The sequence below is a fragment of the Felis catus genome, chromosome A1 (genome assembly GCF_018350175.1).
Source record: "Felis catus isolate Fca126 chromosome A1, F.catus_Fca126_mat1.0, whole genome shotgun sequence".
NCBI classification, from domain to species: domain Eukaryota; kingdom Metazoa; phylum Chordata; class Mammalia; order Carnivora; family Felidae; genus Felis; species Felis catus.
The window spans coordinates 66,866,834-66,894,390 of NC_058368.1; the positions used below are offsets into that span (position 1 = coordinate 66,866,834).

At 43.2% G+C, this 27,557-nt stretch overlaps 1 long non-coding RNA gene across 2 annotated transcripts in view; it reads right to left on the minus strand.

Moving 5' to 3' along the window:
- Positions 1-863: 863 nt before the first annotated feature.
- The window catches only part of LOC123384686, a 61,819-nt gene continuing 35,125 nt past the window's right edge, over positions 864-27,557 (minus strand). Inside the window, exons 6-12 of one of the 2 annotated variants that reach the window (XR_006596146.1) lie at positions 22,288-22,382; positions 20,835-20,910; positions 18,970-20,461; positions 17,399-17,625; positions 16,596-16,720; positions 2,206-2,546; positions 864-1,946 (exon numbers count right to left, since the gene is read on the minus strand). This is a non-coding gene — a long non-coding RNA (uncharacterized LOC123384686). Of the gene's footprint in view, positions 2,547-16,595; positions 16,721-17,398; positions 17,626-18,969; positions 20,462-20,834; positions 20,911-22,287; positions 22,383-27,557 lie in introns of both variants that reach the window. The other variant, XR_006596147.1, reaches the window with a different exon arrangement.

Sequence of the window (27,557 nt, forward strand, 5' to 3'; positions counted from 1 at the left end):
GTATATGTTCTTGGGAGATTCAAACACAAAAAGCTATTTCACTCTATAATACTTGTTTCACATATTAATAATGATAAAATACTTAACACAACAAAACTGCATGTACTGCTTTGCAGAAAAACTCAAAAACTCCCCATTCATTCTCCTAGAATAATCTGCCTTTACTTAAGGGTTTCTGTACCCACTGTCGGAAGACTCAGTCTTCAGAATGTAAGCTCTGATCCCTCCTTAAAGGTATGAATAGTTGTCACAAGCATCTTTCCATTACTGCAAAAAGGAAAGGAGGGGAAACAAAAGAAATTCCCAGTATGGGAGAGGAGGTCATTCCATACTCAGACATTGGTTTGTGCTAATGGGCTGTGCTTATTCAATCAACAGGATCACTTTGACACATACAAACGCCACGTATTGGCCCTCCACTCAGGACAGGCTACATAATTTGCAGTCCTAGTGCAAGATGAAAATGCATAACCTGTTGTTCAAAATGTATTAAGAGTTTCAAGACAGCAACTGCAGCACATTAAACCAAGTGCCAGGACCTTCTAACTGGAGGGTAGTCATGCCCATGAAACCAGGCCGGCCTCCGTGGTAAAAAGAAAAGAGGATCTTTTTGGGGCACCTGTCATACGTCAGAAAAATATGCACGACTAGCCCTGTGCTCCAAAAGTAGCACTAGAAGTGGTAGATAAGACCCTTCAAAACCAATGGGGAAAGAGGGCCCACAAATTGCACCTGTCGATATCAATTTTTTTTTTCTAGAAAATTCCAAGGATCACTTAATTTCAACACCCAGAGGTTGGAGTTTTGCAGTCAGCCAGGGCCAGACCACAAGGCATCAGTGCTTCCTTGCTTGTCATAATTAATTTCTTGGCAGTTGTTGCCGGGGGAGAGAAAAGTTACTGAGAATGACAGTCACACAATCTCCCCAACTGACACGAACACACGAAGTTCAGAGGAGACTTGGGGAAACCTGAATCAAACCCGGCTTTACCACGCTCCGTGTTAACTTACTAACCTTAAGCAGTGAGACAGCCATGAGAATGAGAAAGGAATTTAACAATGGGAAGTCATCTTTCCTAAGTACTTGCAATTAGCAGCGGTCCTAAGAATTTCACAATATGAAAATGGACATTTTGAGAAACCTAGCTTTGCAGCACTCAGCACTTAAGTAACCAAGTTTCCTTAAGCTTGTGGTGATTTATGATGTGAGCAGTTGGCCTCTTCATCTATTATTGTTGTCACCAGATTTATTTCCTTTAAAAAGTTTTTATTTATTTGAAAAAAACATAACCAGCAATACAATCAGAACTTGAGTGATTTCTTCTTGATTCTGCAAATTACATTAATGACATAATAACTTTAATATAAAAACCAGGGCTGTCAGATGGACACATCATCCAGTCGATGGAAACAAATCATTTTCTCTTATGTTTAATGATTCTCCCAAGAAGTAAATCTAAGAAAACAGCACAGTCAATCAATGAGGAGGTCGCATATAATTGTCTCTCTCATCAGCAGAATTGAAAACAAAAGTTTCCTTTATTGTGTGAATTTCAACTAGTGGAAATCAATTCTTGCACACAGAGGGAGGGGAATGCATGGGGTGGACAGACATCAATGTCTGATTTTGATATTGTAAAGTCCCAGCAGAACAATTATTGCTTACCATGGCTTTTTGTGACTGTCCAAATACTCTGCAAGTCAAGGTTAACTTACCTCTTTCAGGAAAACTCTGATTCTTTAAACCATGTCATGTACAATAGGGAGCTTGGAGAGTCTACGGTCCTGTCCTAACTTTGTCATGTGTCATGTTCTTGGAAAGACTGGAGACACCCTTCTCGATGAGGGCAGGCTGTGCAGTGAAGACATGATGTTTGCAGACTGAGAGCCATGTGTCTGGGTTGGACCCGCCTGCAGAGCTGCGTGGAGCTTCTTTGAACCTGGAGCTGCCCAAGAAGAACATGACAGGGGACCACTAAGTTAGCTCTGACTGCTCCTTTTAGACGCAGCCCAGCCAGGTCAATCATCCTAAAGCACAGCCACCCGCATGCCCTTCTTCAAACACCCTAGAGTGCCTCCCATCGTCGGCTGTCCACTTCTCCACATCTGCACTGCCCTTTTCCTCGTCCCAGTCCCCAGGGGAGCATGGATTCAGGGTTGGGACCTCAACTTTGCATTTTCAGGGCTTTGATTTTATTAGCTCACCCAGGGTATATTCACACCAACCAAGCTCCCGAGGCTGAGTCATAGCCAGAATAAGTTTTCAAGAAAATGTAATCACTCGGTAAGTAGAATTTTTCACCGGCTGCTCAGTATTTTCTTGAAAAAGAAACCCGAGGACTCTCAGTGGTCAAGGAGTAGAGCATGAGGAGTTGGTTGATCTTCATGAACAGTGCAGTCGTGGGATGATAGCCAGCATCAGTCAGGAAGTATTTGTTGTATGTCTACCAGCTGTCAAGTTCCAGGCCCTTGGGGTTCTTCAGTGCACAAAAATGACAAAGAACAAATTCCTTGTAGAGCTCGTATTCTATGGGCAGAGACAGACACTAAAAACAGTACATGATGAAGTAAGTAAATGATAGCAGTAAAAAAAGCAAATATATATAGCACTTACAATGTGGTTGATGCTGTTTTAAAGAGTTCATTTATTCCTCATAACATTCCACTTATCAGATCATATTACCATCCCAGGTTCGCAGAGGAGGGCACTGGCTTGCCAAAGGTCACACGTCTGACAAGAGGTAGATCCCATCCATCCTCTATGAATTTTCTACTTCTTTGTACCTTATGGATACATATATACTTTACACCTTCATACCTTCTGGATATATTTGTAGGATAAAATCCTAGAAGCAAAATTATGGGATCCAAAGGTATGTGTATTTTTAAGTTTATTTATTATTTTCAGAGAGAGTGTGAACAGGGGTGTGGCAGACAGAGAGGGAGAGAAAGAGAATCCTAAGCAGGCCCCATGCTGTCAGCACAGAGCCAGATGTGGAGATCAAACCCACAAACGCTTAAGATCATGACCTAAGCCAAAACCAAGAGTCAGAGGCTCTACTGACTGTGCCACCCGGATGCCCCAAGGTATGTGTATTTTAAATCTTGATTGATCATTTCAAATTGCTTTCCACAGAGGTCTTACCAATTTACAATTTATAATATGAGAGGGCTTTTCTCCACAGGCCCTTAATGGCACTGCATACATCCAGAGTTTTTTATCTTTATCAAGCTGATAGATGAGGAATGGCATCTCGTTTAGTATTTTAATTTCCAACTCTTTAATTGTGAGTGTGACCGAACATTTCTTTCTTTGTTAATTGACCGTGTGCGTCCGTGTGCGTGAGTGAACTGCCTGTTCTTGTCCTTTGCCCATTTTCTTTTGCGTTATTCATTTTTTTTATTAACTCATATGAGCTCTTTGTACATTAATGAAATTAACCCTTTGTCATTTATGTTCCAGGTAGTTGACCCAGTTTTTTACTTATTTTTTGTCTTTAAGATTTTTTTCTATGTGAACGTTTAACATAGCTCTCATTTTTTCACTTTATACTTTCTGTTTTTACTGATTCACTTACTGAGAATCTCAAAGGCCTTTTCTCTATATCAGGGTGCATTGAACTCAAATGGACTAAAATTTCAATTTATATTTCCAAAAGAATTTTATTCCAAATGAGTTACATATTTTGACTTTCAAAATAATACTATTTCAAAAATATGATTCATGATGTATCTATGGCCAAGTGGGACAGAGGACATTATGGATTGGTGGATTCACAACTGGTTAAAATATTTTATTCTGTTAATATTAATCGAGATCCATGCAACCTAAAAGAAGATGGTATCTAGTGGCATATAACTAGTCTCCGTATTTAGTTCCATCCTGCTCGATTTTTTTTATTAAATACTTGAATTAGAATACAACGGGTATCCTTTCTAGATTTAGCAATGGCACAAAGCTGGATGGATGTTAATACGCTCGATGTCAGATACATATTCAAATTGACTTTGACAGCTTGGAACAATCGGCAAAACTAATACGATGAAATTTAATAGGGACAAATGTAAAGTTCTGCAATGAGGTTTAAAAAAATGTTGGACCAATTATAAGATGAGAGACACCTGAGCCATTGGCAATTCAAATAAAATTGTTGAGGGGGTTTCATTTAATGAAACTTGCAATACTGGCCAATAGACAGAATTGCCAGAAGAGCTAATGAGATCTTGAATTGCATTAATAGAAATATTTCACCCAGAATAAAAACAGTAAGAGTCCCAGATGTATGTTTTGCTGGTATGCCTGAGCTGAGAGAACTGTTTTAGTTCTGAGTGTCATATTTTAAGAGATACATTGACAAAATGCAGTTCCTCCAAGAATGGAAACCATATCATTGGGATATTTAAGCCAGAAAAAAAAATATGTTACTGGAGAGTGAGTAATCACCTTTAGATATTTAAAGGACTAGGATATGGAAGCATGATTTTACTTATCCTTTGTAATCACAGAGAGTGGGACTGAGACAGTGCAGTCACAGAAAGGGAAACATCTACTCTGTTTAAGAAAGAATTCTCTACTATTTGGAGCTGTCCACAGATTGAATGATTGCCTGATGAGTGAGATTTACGTCATCAAGAATATTCAAGTGAGGTTCAGGGGCATCGTAAGAGAGGTCAAGCACTGGTTGAGATCGGATATAAAATCAGTCACAGGGCATTTGTTACATGTTAAACAGAACCAGGTTTGCAGCTTCAATGTTAGTCCTATAATAATGTCACCTTCAATTACCAGTATCCCATTAAGCATTGGCTGAATGGGAAAGAGAGGGACACGGTTGGTTTCAAGCTCTCTTATATAAGCTGCAGCCAAGGATATGAGTGCACCCTTGGAAGTATGTCTTGCACGAGAACATCCATCATGTCTGCTAAGGCAGGGGGAGAAAAGATGAAAACCCACTGGTCCAATGCTCTTTCAAAATTCCTTCCATTCTGGAGAACCTAAGATCTTGCATCTGGGAAAGCTGGGGTAGCTTCGGTCAGGAGAAAGTGATTGGAGACGGCTGGCAGAGGTTTAGGAAAGCAGTAGCTGCATCTGAGGTGAGGAGGGGTTTGGCCACAGGTAGGTTCTCCAGAGCAGGAGGTGGGACTTGGGTTAGTAAACAAACGAACTAAGGAAGAGATCAAAAGTGGAGCTTGGTCACATGGCAAGAAGCAAGAAACTAACTTTTGAAAGTAGAGTTCAATGAAACCAAGACCCGCATGCTCTTGACCCAGCCTATTTCTGCCAATGTCATCCCCTATCCTACCCTGGCCACACCAGACAGCTGCAGTTCCTGAACACATGGCCCTCTCGTTACACCTGCTGTCCCCTCTGCCTGGAACGTTCTCCCCCCACCCCTTTATCCATGGCGCTCTATCAGTCCTTCCTCCAGACCTGGCTCACACATCTGTGTGAAGTCTTCCCAAGCCTCTCCATGCAGAGATAGGCACCTCCTTCCCTGTGTTCTAAAAGCTCCTTACACATAAGGATTATATTAGTAATTATTAGTATTAATTATTCTGAATGTCTGACTGCTGCACTAGACCATGAGCCCCTCAGAGCTAGAAACAATGTTCCACTGATTTTTCAAATCCTGCCAGGTACATATTTGTGGCTCAATAGGTATATGATGAATGAATAAGCGAAGGAGTGAAGGAGTCAAAGACCAGCAGCACAGCTGAGGTCATGCTGTGGACGCAGATGTCCTGTCCCTTCAGCCACGAAGGGGGGTGAGCCCTCATGTGACGGCTGAGTAGCCCCAGCTGTGGAGATTGAAATAGTTCCGGGATAGAGACCAAAGCATGCCATTATACATGATTCCCAAATTTTCCTGAAATCTTCTAGAGACCCTCGTACAGTGTTTCGCCTAAATATAACGGTCCGCACGATATGTATAGGTATTGTGCAAATGATAAACAAACGTATGAATAAATGGATGAAGACCCACTTCCACAAGTGCGAACTGTTTTTGCTGAGTCTGAATGCCTACCCCTCCCTGCTTCCAAGGCTTACTTCACTTCCTTCTGAGGCATCCCCTGTCCTCTGCTCATTCTGGTCAGCGAGGTGCCTGACTCAGATGAACGACCACCTCACGCCAGTTTTGGCTGGTCACCAGTGAGGGATGACCTCACCCAGATCTGTTCATGTGCTCCCTGCTCTGTGACTCAGTGCTCCACTACTCCCATTGTCGTTGCCTTTCCCAACCAGAAAGCCGCTCTCAGGAAAAGGCACTCCTCACATCTGCCCTGCTCGAGCCTCAGGTCCTACCCTGTCTCCAGGCATTTCTGTCTCCAGGCATCGCTTGTAAGGACCCCTCTCTCCCTTCCCTATTTAAGTATTTTTTTAATCCTTCCAACACAGGCCTATCTAAATGAGGCCAATGCTTACTTAGCACCTGTCATATGTCATCCCCTGTGCAAAGGCCTGAAGACACAGGGATGAATGGCATACAGTTGTGTTCCTGGTATTCTGCCTCCCGCTGGCTGCCCTGGCCCCAGACCTGGGCTCGCCATCACCCTGCCTCCCTAGGACTGCATTATCCTGAGTTTCTTTAGAATGTTACTTTCTCCCAGGAGACTTCGAATCCATCTTCCTGGAAACCTACCACAGCATCTAGCCCCATGCTAGATTCGTAGTAGGCACAATAAGTATTTATCACCTGAGCCAGAGGGCGTGGGTTTTCATGGGTTGACATGAAACCCATGTCATCTTAGGAAAAAACCTCCAGATCTCTTGATTTTCTTGGACTGGACACGGGATGGGGAATTTTACTCTTTCCCCTTTAGTTTTCTCATTAGAGAAAATAACTACATTTTCAGAATGTAAAACAGGAATTAAAATCATCTCATTTGGGTTATATTTTTCAGTGTAATGATACGGTTTGCACTCTCTTTGCCAGAAAACTTGGATTCTGTGACATTTTTAAGCTATGGCTCCTGGTTTCTTTTTCCTTCTTTGTGCCTGGGTTCGGTTTTACATAGGGTTGATTTTTATGTCAGAGAGTGGAAAGACATGAGGAAAACAAGCCGGACCCACAATTCAGAAACACGTTCTCTATACCGAAAGATACGTACCATCAGCTAACGGTAAAGTCTTTCCCTTTCTATGCACCTCTTTTTGTCGGAAAAGCACTTCTCTTCTCAAAGGAAAAAAAATAATAAACTAAAATGTAAGCCACCATTAGGAGTATAAAAAAGATTGTAGATAGCTGGAAAACGGATTACGCAGCGCAACAGGATGAAATAAACCACGGCACCAAAAGCCAGGGCTGCTGAGGATCAATTACCACCGAGCCCGGTAATGATCTTCTTACATCAAAAGCCCTTTCAAGACATAGCAACATACCTGCCCTGCAAAGACTCTTGAACCAGAGGATAATGTAATCATCAATACTATATCCTTTCTCTTTTGTGAGCACTTTAGAAAAAGCCCGGTGGAGTAGTGACTCTGGTATTAAGTGTCATTTTAAACAATACCTTGAAACCATAATGCAATCTTACTCCTGAAACGCGAAGTGTTTGCTGCCACGGTGGGTACACCTGTCGCGTCTGGTTGCTAATAGAATAAATCCGTGATTTCCTTTCCACTTGCTTTCTCACTTCTTGGCCGGCTGAGTAAGTTGCAAATCAGTTGAACTTACCCCTCGTTTCTGTTTTGTTTCAGGATCTGGTATTTGTTTGTGCTTTATCTTCCCCTACCTCTTAATAAAAAGAGTAAACCAGTCTGCCTGTGAGCGTATTGACTGCGCTAAGAATGCGGGATTGTGTTGCAAAGGAGCTCAGGCCTGCAATGTTATCACTCAGCAGGACTGGGTCCCATCAGAAGGCACATGGCGTGCCATGACGTAGCTGGTCTTGGAGCACAAAAGCAGACTTTTCTCTGTGAATTAGACAAACCCCACAAAAGGCCACAATAGCTAGCATAAACACCATTTAATACCATTCACAGGCTAGTGAAGAGATGGGCGTTGACTAAGAATTGCCACAAAGCCAGGACATTGTGGTCAGATGAAAGGGGGCCTAGTGAACAGGAAGCATCATTGGAGCAGGCTGACAGTCACCATATAACGGCGGGATTGTGGGGCTGGCACTTACCCCAAGGGTCTTTGCAGTCAGAAAAATAAAGAGAAATTAAAGCATAAGGAATCCTCTTTGTGGGCACTTAAAGCCCATGAAGCAACACAAGAAGCTATACAATTGTCTTTTCAAGACTCGTCTGTGCTTTAGATAATTATGAAAAGGAAACATTTGGGGTGTGCTTACTTATAGGATTCTATATCACCCATTGGGAAAACTCATCTGTAAAAACAGATGAAATTTTCACAGCGATATGAATAGCTGTATAAGCTCTCGCCTCATTTTAAAACAGGAAGAACTAACTGCAGCTGGATTAGTGGAGCTCTTCGCCATTTCTGGAAGCTTCTTTTTGGTATATGAGGTGTCCAGGGCAGGGCACCCTCATTTTTCACCAGGTACATGAAGAAAAATAAATTTAAATAATTTATTAAATGAATAAACCCTTGGAAATAGAATACCTAGAATACCTACCTTTAAAACATTTATGTCTCTGTTTAAAGGAAGTTAACTTATATGGACATTTTAAAGTAAGAATTTAAAGTACTTTAATTCTGAGGCAAATCTGTAATGATAATCATCCTTTGGTGCATACTGAGTTTGTTTGTTTTAACATAATAGGTATACCAAATAGAGTGAGGAAGATTGGTGCTGAAAACATAGAAAGATTTTAGAAGGGACCCTAGAATGTTCTGGAATGTCATTTCGCTGAACAAGAAATGAGAGCCAGGGAGTTTAGTGACCAGCATAGTCATCTAAGTAGTAACAGCAGCTCTGGTTAGATTTCAGTTCTCCTGATTCCCTGTTCTACGATTTTGAATAGAGAAAAAAAATTTTTGAGTGTAGAAATAATTTTCCTGCACTATGTCTCTCAAAAATAAATAAACATTAAAAAAAATTAAGAAAAAAAAAAAAGGGAGCTCCTGGGTGGCTCAGTCGGTTAAGTGTCTGACTTCAGCTCAGGTCATGATCTCACCGCTTGTGAGTTCGAGCCCCGTGTCGGGCTCTGTGCTGACAGCTCAGAGCCTGGAGCCTGCTTCAGATTCTGTGTCTCCCTCCCTCTCTCCCCCTCACCCACTAGCACTCTTGTCTCTCAAAAATAAATAAACAGTAAAAATATTTTTTCAATTAAAATTAAAAAAAAATTTAATAAAAATAAAACCAAAAAATTTTAAAAAAGAAATAATTTTCCGTGTAAAATAAACTTTTCGGTTCTTCATTTAGCTGTTTAATCTTGAACAGTTGCCTACCCTCTCTGCACCTCACTTTTACTATCCGTACACTGGGGTTAGCCTGCCTCATAGGGTTGTGGAGAGGGATTAAATGAGTTAGTGTCTGTAAAGTGTTCAGCACAGTACCTGACCTCGAGTCATGCGATATAAACAGCTGCTATTCTAATGTTTATAAAACAACAGAGAGGGCTTTGAAGACCACAGCCTCATTGAACCCTGGGGCCATCGGGGAACATCTGGATGGCCTCCATTGGCAGGTGAGGAGTCTGCAGACCAAAGAGGCTGGCTTGGCCCAAGGCAGACTGACAGGACCAGTTCCCAGGTCTAAGTGCAAACCACAGCTCTTTGTCTAACACCACTGTCCTGTCTCCTAAGACCTTATGAAATACTCTGAGAGCAGTGAATCCACCCAGTGTCATCAAGCAAGAAGAATAAGGCTGTTGGTAGAAACTGACTCTGTACATTAAATGGTCTTTTCTTTGGAGCAATGTTTCTCAAATTTTAGTGTGAATTAAAAAAAAAAAAAAAAAAGAGTGGAGGGGCACCTGGGTGGCTCAGTCAGTTAAGTGTTCGACTCTGGCTCAGGTCATGATCTCACCGTTTGTGAGTTCGAGCCCCGCGTCTGGCTCTGTGCTGACGGCTCAGAGCCTGGAACCTGCTTCAGATTCTGTATCTCCCTCTCCCTCTGACCCTGCCCAACTCGTGCTCTCTCTCTCTCTCTCTCTCTCTCTCTCTCTCTCAAAAATAAATAAACATTAAAAAGTAATTTTCAAAAAAAAGAGTGAAGAGGTCTTTCCCAACAAATTCTAATCCCATAGGTCTCATGTGCGCCCGGGAACCTGTATTTTTAAAAAAGCATGCTGTCCTCTTCAGGTGATTCTCAGGCAGGTTGTCTAAAGACCACACTTTGAGAAAAATTATCTTAAAACATCAATTGCTTCCTTCTTCCCCACCTCCACCTTTCGGTGGGTCTCCATTTAGTTTTCTTATTTGTACTCTGGCTTTACTGTTGCCCATTAAGTTGGTCTGTTAGCACTGATGTCAGTGAACAGGATTCTTTTATTACCAGTAAAAAGTAACTAGCAAAAGCTAGTTCTGTGGGAGCTGACCCAGTTAGCTGTCTCAAAGCCCCAAATTCTGACTCTGTCTCTAGCCAGTCCTGTTGCCAACCGTAAGTACAATAGATGTGTGACCAAAGTGTGCCACAAATCATTGCCGGTAACTTAACACAAACCAAAAAGCTCCGTGAAATACATGCTCTACTCAATGGTGGGTTTCTCAACATCCGACATGCGTTTATTCATCTCCTGATCATCTTTGTCCAGAACTAGGGTTTTGGAAAAGGGAGATTTACCTAAACAAGCCCCTCCCCCCCGCTCAGGCAGGCTGTGATATCCTAGGGAAAGGAAAACATATACACACTTGACTTTGAGTAAAAAGCACCTTGTATCACCCAGCTTGTTCTGCATCTAGTTCAGCTGCTGGTTTCTATTTTCTTTCTTTCCAGAAGTTGCTTGAAGTCACACAGGGATCAGATAATGAGAGAAAAGCCAGAGCAAGAAAGATAAAGCAGGAAGAGGCCATCTGCTGGCAGTTTTCTCCCCATCCATTTCTTCACCTTCCCTATTTCTGTTCGCCTGACTCCTCTCTGCATCCTGAAAACCCTGTGTACAAACATCTTTACATATCACTGTAGCATCATCCAAAAAGGTACACTGAACAAGTGTTCTGTGTGGGGCAGTGTGCCCGGCCCCATTAACGGAAAAGGAATGACATGGGGCCTCTGCTGTCAGGCAGGTGGAGAATATAGTTTACAGGACCGTTTGTTAATGTTTTCTCTCCACCCCAAACTGGATAAGGTCTTTACAAATAACGACGTCATGTAATCTGAACCATAAGCCTAATAGCATGATCACCCCATTTACAATGAAGAAAGCAGGGCTCGGGGAGGTCAGATAACTTCCCAGCCTCCCACACAGGGCAGTGCAAGACAAGAGACAGAAGCCCGGCCTGAGTCTAAAGTTCTCAGTCTTCACTTCTCTGCAAGCACGAATCCAAACTTTCCGAGCATTTGCTACAAGCCAGGCCCAGGGCTTGAGGAGATTATGCTAATCCGGTGTCACGAGTTCTGCAGTGGGACACGTTAACCACTAGCTAAGCAGTGGTTCTGAACCAGGGGAGATTCTGAGACCCACACCCAGCAGGGATATTTGTCAATGTTTGGAGACATTTTTGTTGGGAGCAGAGGATGCTTGGGCAGGGAGAGGGACCATGAGCCTGAAGAGGTGGCAGCCAGCCTGCGTGCCAGTCGCGGACGACGCCTTCATCCCATGGAGAGAGTGGAACAGCCTGGGATCAGAGTGGGCAGGGGACTGGCGGTAGAGAGACGATTCTAATGAGGGCATCCAGACAGCAGGATCTGTCTGTAGATACAGACAGAAAAAGATGCACAAGGCTTCACAGAAGAGGAATCAACCTGCTTCGGCCAGTTAGTGGGGCAAAGAAGAGGGAGGGGTCCAGGCCCGGGTTTAGAATCACGGGGACTATGAGGTGTTGAAGTGAGAGAGGAGAAATTCTCAAGGCAGGTAGGCTGGTTGCTCAGGATGAGCCTTTTCCCTTACTCTCTTCCCTTGGAAACCTTATGAAGTGTCCACTTATTCTTTCTTAAACTGGCCAAAATGCAACGGAGTAGGCTGAGCACTGAGCACTGTCTGCCATCGGGGTGGCCCTGGGCGTGGTGTTTATGGCCCCTGAGCCCCGTCAGCCCTCATGTTAGATGAGCTAATGCACATTAAATGACTCCGAGAGCTAGCATGGCTGTACCCCGAAGGGCATTCGGGTTTTGGTGAGGATGGCGAGAAATTGGGATGCTTATACATTGCTCCTGAAAATGTAAGATAGTACACAGCCACTTTGGAAAGCAGTTTGACAATCTCATTGAAAGTTACACATAAATTTGTCATATGACCTAACAATTCCACCTTCAGGTATCTTCCCGACAGAAGTGAAAACATGTGTCCCTACAAAGACTTGTGTAGGAATGCTTGTAGCAACATAAAAAAGTGGAAACCACATAAATATCGGTGGTGAATGTGACACAGTCTTGCAATGAAGTATCATTCAGCAATAAAAAGGAAATAGTACTAATACATGCTACCACACTGATGAACGTCAAAAACATTATACTAAGTAAAAGAAACCAAACGTGAAAGACTGCATACGTATTGGTTACCACTGTATGAAATTTCCCCAAAAGGAAAATCCATCAAGAAAATATAGATCAGTGGTTGCCTGGGACTTGGGGGAGTAGGCATGGGAGCAGGAGCAAACACCCAAGGTTATCTTCATGGAGTGATGGAAATATTCTACAAGTGGTTTGTAGTGATGTTTGCACAACCCTGCTTTACCCAAAATCATTGACTGTATACTTACGATGGGTGGATTTTATAATATGAAAAATTTATCTGTTTTGAAAAATGACTAGTGATGATTTTCTCTTTGGATAATGCTCACACTAGATGCATCACTGTTAATAATAATCACTCATTATCTAAAAGAGATAAGATGTCCCCAGAAATTGGACATAAGCCTACTCTTTGAGAGTGAACACAGAAGAGGCAGGAGACAATGGTCTTGTCCAAGGAGGCTGAGAGATGATTGAGTGTGACCCAGGGGCACGAATGCAGTCCTACCTCTGAACCTCTAGCCTCATTACTTCTGGTTTATACATCAGTCTGTCATGAGTTTGGTTGGCACAACTAAATTTCACTATACTTGTCCGACTCTGGGTCCCCTGGCCCGATTCATCTGGTTTGCCTCAAGTATTTCTTCAAGGCTATACAAAGGTCAAGTTCAGCTCAGTTCTTGCTTAAGACATTACAATCTCTCAATAATTGGCAAAAACTTGTCCAGCTCGATTAGACTTTAAAAGCACACCAGTAAGCCCAGAATTTTAAAATGTTCAAAGTTATGGATAAGACAAATCATGGAATTGACTATTACTTTCTCTATGTTTGTTCTCATTGCAATGTGAGAGCCCACTAAAACTCTAAATCAAAAACAGCTCTACCTCAGAAACTTTGAAATCGACTAATTTAATATAATTATATTCACATAACATAAGGGATTTCTTTTAAATACAATCAGAAACCAGGGGCGCCTGGGTAGCTCAGTCACCTAAACGTCCAACTTCAGCTCAGGTCATGATCTCACGGCCGGTGAGTTCAAGCCCCACATCAGGCTCTGTGCTGATAGCTCAGAGTCTGGAGTCAGCTTGGGATTCTGTGTCTCCCTCTCTCTCCCTCTCTCTCTGTCTCTCTTTCTCTCTCTCTCTCTGCTTCTACCCTGCTCACTTTCTGTCTCTCTAAAATGAATAAACGTTAAAAAAAAATTAAAAAGTAAATAAATACAATCAGAAACCAAATACATGCACAAATTAAGGCAATATTCGTGGTTTGTAGCAAATTAAGGATTAACAAAATATTCCGGGCAACATGTTAAAGAACCCACGATTTAAGTCATTACTTGGCTTGTCCTTAGCATTTAAGTCATAATTGGGTGCAAAGTCTTGACTTAGCTTGCCCTCTTCATCGGCGCACATTAGACATACAGGTTTTCATTTGTGGATCAAGTTACCCCAACTTTGACTACACATCATTAGAGCATGACAACAGTTAACACTGACTGTCCAGTTGGTACAACTGGCACTTTCCCCATTATCCGAGTCTTGAAACAGCCAGTGGCCCTGAAAAAGAGGATGTCTGCTCTTCCCCGGCCTGTGCTGAGGAAGGAAGTTGTGAGCAGAGGAGGCAAGGCAGAAGAGCCAGGCACCCGCTCCTTTGGGGACTTTATCGTGACAGTGGCCTCCAGATGGGTCGAGCTGCAGCTTTCTGGCAGCCTGTGTGAACTGCATGATCTCATGCCTTTCTGAGCCCGGGACAGAACTGAGGGGCTTTATTTGCACTGCACCTGCCCTGTAAGCAACAGCATTGATTTCTGCTCCCAGAAACTCTCAATAAGTGTAACTATTTCACTGGGATGCTGTCCTGTTTATCACCCGGAAAGAAGACTCCGGGTTCTCATGCCTCTGTGATGGAACTTTCATCTTTATTTTCCAGCGGGTTTATTTTTCGTAAGATACTTCAGAGACCAGAAACCCACACACAGCCTTTAGTTCTGGATCTGTGAGAAATGACACGACATCATATTTCATTATTTCTTAAAAAGATAATGCATGATTCGTCTGCTTCTGCCCACTGACTCACAGTAAATTTCTCATAACCGAAGGAATCAAGTCAAAGGAAAAGCATTAAAATGACACTTTCTCCTCTGTTCTTTAATGGAAATTTTCTTCTCTTTTTCCTTTCGAGGTTTTAGTTGATTAGCCATAGCAGATGGTCATAATAACCCATAAAAACAGAGAAACCAAAGGGACTTTGTAAGATCAGCTTCCCCTTGACTTAGTTAAGTTCAGATCTTCCCAGAGGGATAATTTTTTATTCCCTCTGTAAGATCTCTAAGGAAAGAGACTTCCCAAACTCACATCATATAATGCTTCATGACTGATGCTCCCAACTATCCCTGTGCCCCACTGAAGTTGGATTTCTTCTTGTAGTTCTAGAGTTGGACCTCCCTTCATCCTCTGCGTCCTGTGTAACCTTCACACTTTGGAGCACCGTCAATGTGTCTCTTTGTGGCAAAGGGATTCCAAAGCCTTCAGAATAATTGTTCTCTGATTATTATAAAATCACAGTACTTAAGAATTGAAAGGCACGTCAGAGACTATCATGTGACCTCCCTGTTGTGCAGGAATCCCTCTACATCTTTCCAACAGCTCCAACCCCTACTTAAATGGCCCCTGAGATGGGGAATTCATTTCATCAGAGGTCAGCGGTCTGCCATAGGGCAGCTTTTATTGCCAATAGATCAACCCATTAAAACGTCCAGTGAGCAAAATTTGCCTCCCAGTAACTTCCACTAGCTTCTAAATAGTCTTTCTGGAAAGAGACAGAACACACAGGAGCCTCTTTCTCATAGACTTTCAGATAGTTGACCATACTGATGCTATCATCCTCCTCCCGTAACACCAATCTTATAGAAATAAACATTCTGATGATACGAGCTGCATCACTGTGCTTCAGATCATAGGACTGGATTACACTTTGGTCTTAACGCCGGGGTCCTCGTTTGCATTTACATTGCAATAAAACTACATTAACACCAGAAATCACAGTTAAAACACTATATATGTAACATAAGTACATGAATGGTAAAGAAAATGTTAAATAAAGGGGGAAAAATCTCCACTTGAAAGTAGCAACTCTATAATGTTTCATGTTAGTCATCTTCAAAATGGCATATGCCGAAAATAATCCTTTGGGGTGATAGGAAGAGAATATAACTGATATTTCTTAACCTAAAACATAAAAAGGAAACTAAGCCCTAGCGATATTGATTGCCTGAAGCAGTACCTGTGTATACTTTATAAATAAACATGCATAGTTGGGGGTACCCACTCAGATTTCCTTAATTACTGGGATGCACTTTCAACAGTATCTGGGGACCTGTGGTTGAAACTATATTCATTACCTATTAATTCATTAATGTAAGCTATACATTTCTATAAGGAGAGTAGAATATTAGTATCCTAAAACATAGGAGAGAGATTTTACAACGTAATCCATGATCACAGCAACCAAAAAATAAATCAAAACTGTATTTTAATGTGTTTTAAATTGCATCAGCTGTTCTAATAACTAAATCAAATAGGTACACTTTGTGTAAAGCTCTCCAAAACAAGACAAATGGAAACAAAATCTCCTTACAAAACCAGAAATTACCAAAGGTGTATTCTAATACCCACTTAATCTACCTAAAAGTCATTGATTTAACTTTTCTATTTTAATGTTGTGGCTATTGTAAAAGTTACCTGAGTCAAGATAATATTCGTTTTTTCTTAGAGATTGTTGGTGATGATTACCCTGGGACCACTTTTATCTTGGAGCAGTGGCGGATAAAGCAGATATAGACTGTGTTTTGTCCAGGTACACAGCTCATCAATCAGGACAGTACAAATCTATGCTATGGGATAATCTTGAATAAAAGGTTAATGTTTTATACCTTTCTCTATCTTTAACATGAAGATAGTGGCATGAAGTTATGAAGAAACATCTAGCTTAAGAGAAGAAAGCAACAACAAAAAAATAATAATTTAGGAAATAAAGGAAGTGAACCTAAGAAGTCTGAGATAGTTACCTTACAGAGACAGGATCCGGGCACAGTTATTTGAAAAATATTTCTGCTCTCAATCTGCCAGTGATATTTATACACTGCAGTGGCAGTAATATCGTAGCAAATCATCCTCAAAATGGGGCAGTTCACTGTAATATGAAGGAAAAAGAAACACTTGAGAAGCACATTATTTATGCAGTGAATTTGCAGCACTTTCTAAACAACAGCAGGTGAGCACGTGCGCGCGCACACACACACACACACACACACACACACACACGGTGACACAAAACACCCAAAGCACTGACTACCTATGTGTCCATTTTTCTACGATTTTTACAAGACAAGCTGTTGTTATTAAAGCTGATGAGTCATAGGTGCCCCTATTTAGGATGTACTTTAATAAATGGTCAGGAACTTCGTTTTCGGAAGGAGCCATGAGCTGGATCGCTTCTCTCTGCATTTCAGTGGTGATGCAAAGCAGGGCAGCACAGCCACAGACACAGCGGAGTCCCGAGACGTTAACATGCATCCTCCGTAATCAGGAGTATTAGTCAGCTTTGCCATCTTCCTTTCCACCCATTCCCCTCAAAGTCCGACCAACAAACACTGCCCAGCGCCAGGGCCCCTGTCGCCCGGAAATTCTCTGACGAAGCTGCCTGATTTGAATCCTAACTAGAAAACCAAAAGACTAGAGCTCAGACTCCAGGGGAAGATGAATAACATATATGGCCTTCTCCCCTGGAAAAAAAAATCTAATTATATGTGTATAGATTTTTTTAAAGGTTGGCACTGAAGACTCAGAAATGTATGAAAATCATATTTACCCTCAATAGGAAAACTGCAAGGGAAGTGGTACTCTGAGACAAAACAAAGGGCCAGCTCTGAAACTCGGGAGGTGGCAACAGAATGCAGGCACGTGAGGAAAGTGTGTCCATAAAGCATCCTTCTCCTCTGTCGTGCAGGTGGAGGAGGGTTCAGAAGCTAGGAACCATCACCCTTTCCCTGGTCTCTTCTGAGCATCTTCTCAGTAAGTAGGTGCTCCTTTTCTCACCTTGAATGTAATAGAAAATCTTCTGGAACATGAGGGTTTTTTGTTGTTAGTGGTGGTTATGGATTTGCTATACATCTATACTAAAGAATTCAACAGTTGCTACCACATTGTCGTTACTAAAATTAAATTGATGTAGGAAGGCAATACAGCATCGTACTAAGAACATGAACCTTGGACCCTGAAACGCCTGGCTTTGCGTCCTCTGTCCATTAGCACGCGCTGCATGGCCTGGGCAAACTATTTAAATCCCCTCAGCCTCAAGACAATGGGAGAAGAATACCTCTTACTCAAATTTGGTCTAAAGGAAGGTCTGGATTAGATGTGCAAATGTGTGTGTACATCACACAGGTTGTCAGTAAACAGTCGTTATTCGTGTTGTCATAAATTCACAGCTATTGATGAATATTCAGGTTAAGCTGATACAGGAAATAGCTTCTATTCGAACTAGAATTTATTTCTAGTTCTCTACTCTGGACAGATGTATTATAGTTGTTCTATCAGAACCCCAAACCAGTTGCGTGCTTCTGCTTGTAAATATTTACCATGTTGTAATGTGGGGGAGAATTTAAAAGGAAAAGTAGTCTCCTGGATAAAATCAAGGATGGCACTTATAATCACATCTTGCTTTTAGCATCTCCTCTGGTCCCATATGTGTCCCTTACCCTGATTTTCAAAATGTGGTACAAAATGAACTGGTGGTCACGGATATCTTACGGTTTCTTCTGTTCTCGTGCAAACTGTAAGTGTATTGGATACATGTATAATTTTTTGATACATGCATAAGTTTTAAAATTATGACCAGAGAAATAGTTATTGATCCAGATCAAACCTCTGATATTTTGCAAATATAGGTCCCAGAAAAGCAGTCCGCAAACTGAAATATTAGAGGCATAATAGTATCCAGAAGACATTTTGCCCCAAACTTTAAAAACAAGACAGGGCCACCGCCACATCTTAGGATATCATTAATATAGATTTCACAGCTTAGAAACGTTGGCCCTCACATCTACTAAGGCAGGCAGAAAAGGTTCATTAAAAACAAAAAGGATTCCTGAAGATGTACAACCGATATTGCATGAGGCTGAAGTCAGCTTCTGGATATCTGTATTTTGAGAACTGGTTTTACTGCGTGACAAATGACACCAAAACAGGGCAGCTTAAAATAACGAATATATATGATCTCGCAGCTTCTGTGGGCAGAAATCTGGGAGCAGCTCACTGGGAAGGAGTGTTGTAGTCAAGCTGTTGAGCAGGGCTGCTGTTTTATCTGAAGGCTTGACTGGGAAAATGTCTACTTCCAAACCCACTCATGGGGGCCACCAATAGGTGGGCCCTGGTCCTCACCAGCTGTTAGCAGGGATTTCAGTTTTCTGCCTTATCATGGGCCTCTCCACTGTTTGCCTGAATGTCTTCATCCCATGGCAACTGGCTTCCACTAGGGCAAGGGACGAGAGAGAGAGAGAGAATATGAGCCCAGGTCTGAAGCCATAGTCTTTTATAACTGAGTTTGGGAAGTGGCATATCATCGCTTCTCTGTATTCTGTTGATCACACAGACAATTCTGTACAGTGTGGGACAGTGGGAGAGGCTGACACAAAGACATGAAGACCAGCGGGGAGGGATTACTGCGGCCATGTTGCAGGCCGGCACCACAAAACTTACAGCCGGTAGCAGTAGAATGGGCTTCTGTCTGCCTTTAAGCTGTGAGTTTTCTCTGGCTGAAAGAAGACAGGCCTCATGGCTGTGGGAGGGTCTTGGTTAGAGCAAAATCAAAGGAAATGATTTATTCACAGGCACTTAAACGTGAGGCCATTCCTGAAGGTGTATGTTGTAGTTGTGTTTCTATAGAGAAAACCTGTTTTTCCTGTGGCTTTCCTGCAGGGATGGAAGAGATCATGACAAATCAGGATTTGTCATGATTTCTTTCCAAAGAAAGCTTTTCTTTTATTCCAAGTCTTCTCTACACGGAATGAGGTGGGAGAGGTGATTTAGAAAATTCCACTTTCGCCTGTAGTTACTGCGGCCTCCAAACAGGTTCAGTTTGTGAACAAATCTAGTCAGGGGCTAAATTTTTTTTACGAGAAGTAGCTTGAACTCGTAGAATTCTAAAGCTGCAAGCTACCTAGAACCACGTTGTCTGCTACCCAGATGACCTAAAGGGGTCCTGGTCACTAAGCGCCTTCCCCAGAGGACCATGAGGCGGAGGCAGAATTCAGACTTAAACTCTCTATGGGATGATCTTTATACCATTTTGTTTAACCAGGAAGATCTCAAAATACGATTTTGCCAGCATGCCCCACAGCCTTGTTTTAATTCCTTCAGAAGACACATAGGGAGGACTCGCTGGGCCAAGGAGAGAGGAAACCAAGGTACAACTTGGTTCTTGTCTTCAAGGAGCTCATCTTCTGAAAGGGGAGAGGGAGGGACAAATCTGAAGTGTGACGGCAGAACGATGTGGTGAGGAGGTGGAGCCCGAACACACGTGGGCTAGCAGCTGGAACCAAGAGCGTCTGGAAGGTGATGGGTTGTCCTTCACTGAGTATCTGAGCGGTAGGGGCTGTATAAGCTGCCTTCGCACAAGCTATTTCACTTGCTAGGCCACCACTTCTATCGTCCAAGTGACTTAGTGGAGCAACAAACAGGCAGACAGAGTACAGCTAGGGAGCGCCCAGCCCTGCGAATACTGGCCTTTGACGATAACTTACGCATTCCAGGTCTGGGTCGCTAACAGTACTTAAAACCAAATCTGGCAGTTGTCGAACTTTTGCTCTTCCCGTATATTCATCCATCGGGCAGGTAATTCATGTCTACCACGTGGCAGGCACTGTGCTAGAGACTGGAGACAGAGCAATGAATAGGCCACCTGGGTCCCCAAGCGGGTTTTATGAAGCTCACTGCCTCTTCCTCCCCTTCACTCGACAGAAATTGTCACCACCCCCTTTTGCATCATGGGTAGCTTTATTTTCTCGGTTCCTGCCGACAAGGTTGTGCCTAATGCCCCAAGGGCATACAGGCTTCAAAGATAAATCAAAAGATCTCTGGTTTATACGGGTGAAAAAAAAATCATGAGAATACTTGGCGTTGTCATGCCGTGTCCCGTAAAGACACTGTCCATTGAAGACACCCATTTTGGAGTTTGCTGCCTTAACACCGAATGCACAGGAGACCTCAGTCAACCCAGCAGTGCCCCCAGAATGGACTTTCCTTACCAGCGTTTGTGACAAGCCCGCTTTCTTTCTTCTCCGGGTCATAAGAAGCTAACATCAGAAGGAAGGCTTGGGTCACCTACGGGAAGGAATAGCGGAATAGCTACTCGTTCGTGTGTGTGTTTCGTTGGAACATTCAGGTTTCCCAGGACTAGTTCGTTAATGGTTGCACGAACCAAACGCCAATCAGGGGCAAACCATTTGTTCTCCGTGAATACTTCCACTTGTGACCTAGAGCCTTCCCTCAAATCCCATCTATTTAGGGGGAATTTGGGGACAATGGATTAATGGCATTAATATTTCCCTCTTCACCCCCTGGAGAGCTGGCATTTTTCAGGAGAAGGTGACATCAGCGTGGAACTCACTCTACTTAAGCTTTCAGAAACATGTCTCCTTATTTAAAGATTAGATTATCCTTCTGCTATTGTTTTCCATTAGATTGTGTTTCCTTTCTCCTTTTTGGGGAAGGCCAGCTCACTATTTTGAAAAGGTGATGGACCATGTCAGGATTTAGAAAGTGAAAGGAAAGAGATTGGTTTGGATTTTCTCACTCTCTTTGTGTGCTCTAAAGCTCAATAAACTTCCAATGGTGACTGCAGGTAGAGGGGTAGAGGGAAGCTTTTGTATCCTTAGAAAACCTAGGTTTCAGTTGGATTATAGAGGTAGTCAAGAGATAGGGGAAAAAAAGTTCAAATAGCACTTTGACTACTTTCCATGTCAATGGGTATGTATCAGCCATATTCCATGGCTATAAGAATCAGCATGGTTAAGTATTGATAAAAAATTTTTAAAGGACACAATACAAGTTATCAAAAAATTGGATGAGTTTGTTGTAATGAAGACAGGACTGTATGTAGTTTATATTCAAGTTTATGGATTTTTCTGAATACTGAATAAATTGTCAAAATGGTTCTAAAACTCTGTGTAAAAGAATCGGTCCAAACTGTTAATCTGCTTGATACATCTTTTTGTGATGTTTTAAAAAGACTCTAAGCAAAAATTTTAAGCTCATTCCAGCACAGCTATATAGATTCACGGGGATTCGACGATAGTCATTTATTGTGTGGATCTAATGTCCCCTTTCTTTAGAGCGATTTACAAAATACCACAGCATATGGCATATCTAAAGCAAGCGGTAAAACCGAGATGTGCAATTCTCACTGCAGATTCATATAGAGGAGGGGACTTCTTTCATCTGTGTTTCAAATCTGAAACTCGGCAACAGTCCTTGGTCAGTATCCACCAGCATGGATGCCTCCCCAGATGCTTCACCCAGTAAATACACGCTTACAAGAGCAGACAGACATGTCTGTGGCCACGCGAGGGTTAAAATGTTAATTTATTAAAATTTTCCAATCTTAACCACCTGCCCCTTGGGAGAAGGGGATGTTCCTGAGGGATGAGGATCAGGGAGTCAACAAACTGGAATTCACAGCCAGCCGTGGCACTCACTCACCTTCTTTCTAGTTATTTTGCACTCTTCACTTCTGAGTACGAGCCTAGCCTAGCGATCTCTTTCCGCTACCAGAGGGTTGTGCCTACCAGAAACGCCTGCGAAAAAAAATAAAGTTATGTGCATTAGGGATTAAAGACTGTACATCACCCGAAGTTAAGGAATGATTGAATGAGGCATGACACTATCACTTTTTTGTTGTGACTGCTCTCTAATTCGGAGAAGTAAATGCTGTGTAATAATCTATTATCAGATAGCCAATGCCGCCCGTCACTCTTTCTCTTCACGTCTTTTTATTTGTGTCCACATATGAATAAAGGGAGGATAAATTAATTAGCTGTGCATAATTACCAAATTCTCCAAACACACGCAGGCTCTACCCAGTGGAAGCAGAAGTAGGCTATACATTGCACATCGTTGGTGTAGATGGTAGATAGCCACCATCTATTGTAAATCTATTCCCACAGCAGGATTAAGGGAATTCAAATTCAAATGATGCATCCATAATATGTTGTCTAATGTGAAGCATTGTAAATTTCCTCATTGCAAAAATGGAATAACACTTTCAATGCAGGGTATTTTTCAGAACTACACTGACGACAAGATGCATTTCGACATCACAAGACGACAAATTCAGAGAATGTAGGTTTTATATGACTTTAAATTTTTGTGATTGGGTATCTTTGTTATTTGGCTAGAGGTATTAATTTAATTAAATGTACAAGAGGACTTTCTCCCAACACCCAGAGAAGACTATTTGCATTTTTAAAAATTATCACAGCTTGTTATATAATTACAGCCACTGGGGCTGGATGCCTGCAACAATGCCCCTGGTTTCCTTCTCTGTACTGCCTCTCTAACGATAATACAGTTTCCCTTCAAAGTTTTCTAGCGTTTTGCACTTATAACTCACATCTTCTCATAAGAAGCAAGTTTGTTGGCTCATTAATACGAAACTTACAGAGAAGGTTCACCACATATTGATCTAATTAAACATTTTTGAGTCAGGACAACAACAATAATGGGATTAATTATTGTAATTTGTGCAGCCGAAGTAGATACATAAATAGGTAATCTTTATTTTTCAACACTGCCAGTGGAAAATGATTTCAGACATTAGGACCTGGGAGAGCCGGGAGCTTCAGCTGCTGTGAGTGAGTGCCCCTCCCATGGTTCTGGCCAGCAGCCCCGACATCCTTGCACAAAGTAATCACAGATCACAGCATTTAATCACTGAAAACAAGCACTCCAGAGGACAGCAGTGTCAATATCCCACTCTCTCATTATCTGTTTGGATTGCACATCCACACTGTCAGATAAACAGAGTGGAAAATTAAGATTAAAAATATGGTAATTTCATTTCAGTCAGCAGGCACCACTCACTGCCCCTATTATGCTATTGATTACCTCTGAATTCAATTTTTCTTTCAATGCAAACTTTAATCTGTTTGCTACCCAGCAATTCAACTCCCCAAGGGCTATTTGAGAGTAAGTAACCATTTAATCTGATGCTAACTGAAAAATCACCGTCCTTAATGAATTGTGTAAATCATTCAGCTCTAAAGCACCTTTGACTTCTATTTCATTTTTTATTTTCTACTCAATATAGGAAAGGATCGGCGTGTGAATAATTACAAAGTAGCAAGTATTTTTACATAGAGCAAATATGATAAAAACCCTATTATAGTGGGGCATGTGTAATGAACAGTACTTTTTAATTTCAAAATAGCTATTCATTAAAAAAGAATGGAAGATTAAAAAGAGAGGCTCAAAGCTCAAGGTAAAAGTTGATAGACATTGTAATTACATGGTTAATTTCAAAGATTTATATGCTGTTATGATTTAAAAGGAATTTTTATGACCTGACATTTTCATTTGAGAAGATTTTTTATTTAAAATTAATCTTCGAGCTCCTATTCTTAATTATTTCCTGGCAAGCGATAAATGAGAATACAAAAAAAAAAATGCCCTATATCAAATTTTAAGCAGAATAAATGCATGCGAATTTTCGAACAGCAATAAAGTGGTTTTTACTTATTTGAATTGCTTCACATTGAAATCCTCGGTTGGCGGAATTTGTGGGAGAGAGCTGGAAATTACTGGCCCATTTAAGGGAGCAGCAATCTTGCTGCGGTGCAGCTTTTATGACATTTCAAAAATATCAAATTGGAGAGAGGGTTTTTGCTCGGGCGATTTGATTGTCTTTCAAGTTGGCGTCAAGAGTTTTCAACAGGTCTCTCCCCCTGCTGGTCCCAGGCCCCGAGGGCTCCCGGGGGGTGGGCGGCGGGGGGCGCGGATGGCTCGGCCTGGCTCTCGCACCCGCGCGAGCAGCAGCAGGGGACCAGCAACCGGAGCCCCGCAGACGCCCGCGCCGGGTGGCCGCTCGGCCTGCGCTGCGGGCGCCCAGCCCGGGCTGCGCGGCCGAGGCTGGGGCGCCGGGCGGCCGAGCGCTCTGTCCTTCGGCGGCTCCCCGCAGGCGGATGACACTGCGCTTCCCCCAGGGCGGGCCCCACAAAGTGTAGGGCTGCGGGGACGACGCGGCGTGGCGCCTAATGGGCCAGGCGCGGCCGCGGAAGGTGGCGCCGGGGGCCGAGCCCCGGCCAGGGTCTCCGCGGGCTCGCGGCCCGGGCGCCCTTCGCGCCCTCGGCCTCCCTGCAAGCAGTCGTAGCTGCACGCGGGGCCGGTCCTGAAGTTTGGGGTCGAAAGCAGACGGGCATATCCTTTTCTTCTCTCCCTTTGGTCCCTCCACGCTGCACGGGGGCAGGGGGACTTTGCAGGCCCCAATCCCCCACCCTCACCTCCACCCCGGGTCCTCTGCTGGGTTTGGGCACGGTCCCTGGCTCCCCCTTCTGTCCTCCCCCAGCACCGCGGGGCCTCTCGCGGGGGTGGGGGTGGGGGGTTCCCGAGCGCTTTGCGGGGGGGGGGGGGGCGGGCTACAACGAGGGGGACCGCCGTCTGAAAGCAGAAGCGAGCTGGGAGCGGCTTTAAATCGTCGAGTCCTAAGAGGAGAGAGGTTGCCCCCTCCCCAGGCGAAAAGGGGGGACCCCGGCGGAGCGCCCGAGCCAGGTCCCGGAACCCCCGGGCGCGCGGAAAGGGATGGGGGCGGCGCGGGGTGCGCGCGGCTCGCTCGGGTTCTAGCGCCAGGCGGGGGCTTTGCTCGCTTCGCCCGCGCGTCGCGTTCCACAGCCCCGTGGCCTCCGCACCGAGCTGGCGGCCGCCGCGGCCGCCGCATGTGCCCGAGGGCGGCTCTGCACCCCGGCCTGGCCGCCTTGCCGCCCCGGCGCCCGGGAGCGCCCGCGCCGCGGCCCGCACACAGGCGTCGTCAAACCTCGGCTCTGCGGCTCTGCAGTCCCCGACCCGCAGCGTCACCCTAGAATTTCCTTCTCAGCATTTCACTTCCCCGGGGAGGAAGGGAGAGGGGGAGAAAAGAAAGGAAACTGAGAGCGCCTAAGCAGGGAAATCATCTCAGCCCCGTCTGAGATACCCTTTTGCTCCAACTCCGGGTAACTTAAGAAGAGTCCGCACAAAGCTCGGGGCTCGGGGAGGAGTCCCGGAGTGGAATGTACAAAAGTCAGTTGTGCCGGCCAAAAACTGAGGTGGAAATTCTATCCCGCACCCAGCCCTTGCTCACAGATTCTGAACTTGAGCTGACGAGTGTTACTTTAGGTCAGCCGGAGCTCTGAGCAGGCAACAGGGTAACCTGCTGGCTCGGTGCGTTTCGCCTCTTCAACCTTAAGTACCAGCCTCTTTAGCCTACAGCACGGTCAGGGCCCCACATGGAGACCCTTTCGTTTGCCCTGTGGATTTCTACTCGCTCAGAGGTGTAACAGCTCTGTAGGCTTTAGTTTCTTTCTTTCTTTCTTTCTTTCTTTCTTTCTTTCTTTCTTTCTTTCTTTCTTTCTTTCTTTCTTTCTTTCTTTCTTTCTTTCTTTTCTTCCTTCCTTCCTTCCTTCCTTCCTTTTTCTTTCTTTCTTTCTTTCTTTCTTTCTTTCTTTCTTTCTTTCTTTCTTTCTTTCTTTCTTTCTTTCTTTCTTTCTCTTTTCTTCTCTTTTTTCTTTTCTTTTTTAAAATCAAGATTAGCAAAGACTTATTTCATTCATTACCTATTTACTGAGTATCAGACACCATGCTAGGCAGAACCCCAGGCACGGTTCAGGCAGTTTCTGAAAGCATTTTATTTCGTTGAAATATGCAGTGACCGGCTGCATAACAATACTTAATGTATTTTAAATACATGCATTTCTTCTCCAACTGGCTATAATAACTTCCTTAGGGCTCATCTGAACTATACTGGCAAGGATGGTTTAAAGACAGTGAATTCTGCAACTTATCAATTACCAGGTACTGGCCTTAAGATGAGCTATGACCTTTTAAATATATTTAAAATTGTTATCCTTAACTGATCACAATGCTGAGACTTCTGGCGGGGTTTTATCTAGAGCATCTTTTGACTACACATTGATTCCTCTTTTGCAAGCCTACATTTTAGGAAAAAGTTTCCTTCTATTTGCTTTTTTCCAAAACCCCAAAGGCCGTGGTATCATTGGGTCTCTGAGGCAGCACCTTTGTCAATTTTAAATTATTGAATCCTATGCAAACCTCAAAGGGAAAAGAAAAGAAAAAGCGACGCTTGTTCTGATCTTTGCTCTAAAAATGCCTGGGCCAATTGGTTTTTTTTAGTTGTTGATTTTTCAAGGAACCCTTTCACGCACAGCCAGGAAGGTAGAATGTCAAGAGGCTGCCGCTTTGCACTTTCTCAATCTGAAAATGTGTGCAAGGCAGCAACACCTGTAAACTCAGACCTATGACAAGACATGTAAACGAAATGATAAATACAAAACCCCTTTAAAATACTAACGGTCTGACCTGTGTCCTATGATGTGGCAAAAACCCAGGTTTACGTTCCTCCATCTTTCTGACATCTAGTGAATTGTACTGAAATCTTCTCATACTGAAGACAGGCTATTAGCACTGAAAAACTGAAGATTTCCTATTATCACTCTACAGATTCTTGATTTTTTTGAAATTATGTTCTATTGTTTAAATGGTCATTTCTTGGGGCGCCTGGGTGGCTCGGTCGGTTAAGCATCCGACTTCGGCTCAGGTCATGATCTCACAGTTCGTGAGTTTGAGCCCCACATCGGGCTCTGTGCTGACAGCTCAGAGCCTGGAGCCTGTTTCAGATTCTGTGTCTCCCTCTCTCTCTGCCCCTCCCCTGTTCATGCTCTGTCTCTCTCTGTCTCAAAAATAAACGTTAAAAAAAATAAAAAATA